Source organism: Mandrillus leucophaeus, unplaced genomic scaffold, assembly GCF_000951045.1.
Source record: "Mandrillus leucophaeus isolate KB7577 unplaced genomic scaffold, Mleu.le_1.0 Scaffold221, whole genome shotgun sequence".
NCBI lineage: Eukaryota > Metazoa > Chordata > Mammalia > Primates > Cercopithecidae > Mandrillus > Mandrillus leucophaeus.
The window spans coordinates 3814902-3815281 of record NW_012102266.1 but is presented as its reverse complement, the minus strand read 5'-3'; the positions used below and the strand labels follow the sequence as shown (position 1 = coordinate 3815281).

General features: G+C 51.3%; 1 protein-coding gene across 1 annotated transcript in view; it reads right to left on the bottom strand.

Moving 5' to 3' along the window:
- The window catches only part of ALDH7A1 (aldehyde dehydrogenase 7 family, member A1), a 69594-nt gene that overhangs the window by 56662 nt on the left and 12552 nt on the right, over positions 1–380 (bottom strand). The gene's annotated exons all lie outside the window — the stretch shown is intronic.

The window sequence follows — 380 nt, the reverse complement described above, 5'->3', positions numbered from 1 at the left end:
AACCCCGTCTCTACTAAAAATACAAAAAAATTAGCCGGGCGTGGTGGTGGGCACCTGTAGTCCCAGCTACTCAGGAGGCTGAGGCAGGAGAATGGTGTGAACCTGGGAGGCAAAGCTTGCAGTGAGCCGAGATCGCGCCACTGCACTCCAGCCTGGGCGACAGAGTGAGACTCAGTCTCCAAAAAAAAAAAAAATACAAAAACGTAGTCAGCCGCGGTATAACAAGCCTGTAATCCCAGCTACTCAGGAGGCTCAGGCAGGGAAATTGCTAGAACACGGGAGGCGGAGGCTGCAGTGAGTCAAGACTGTACCACTACTCTCCAGCCTGGGTGACAGCGAGACGCCATCTCAAAAAAAATTTTAAAAAACCTCACAATCGG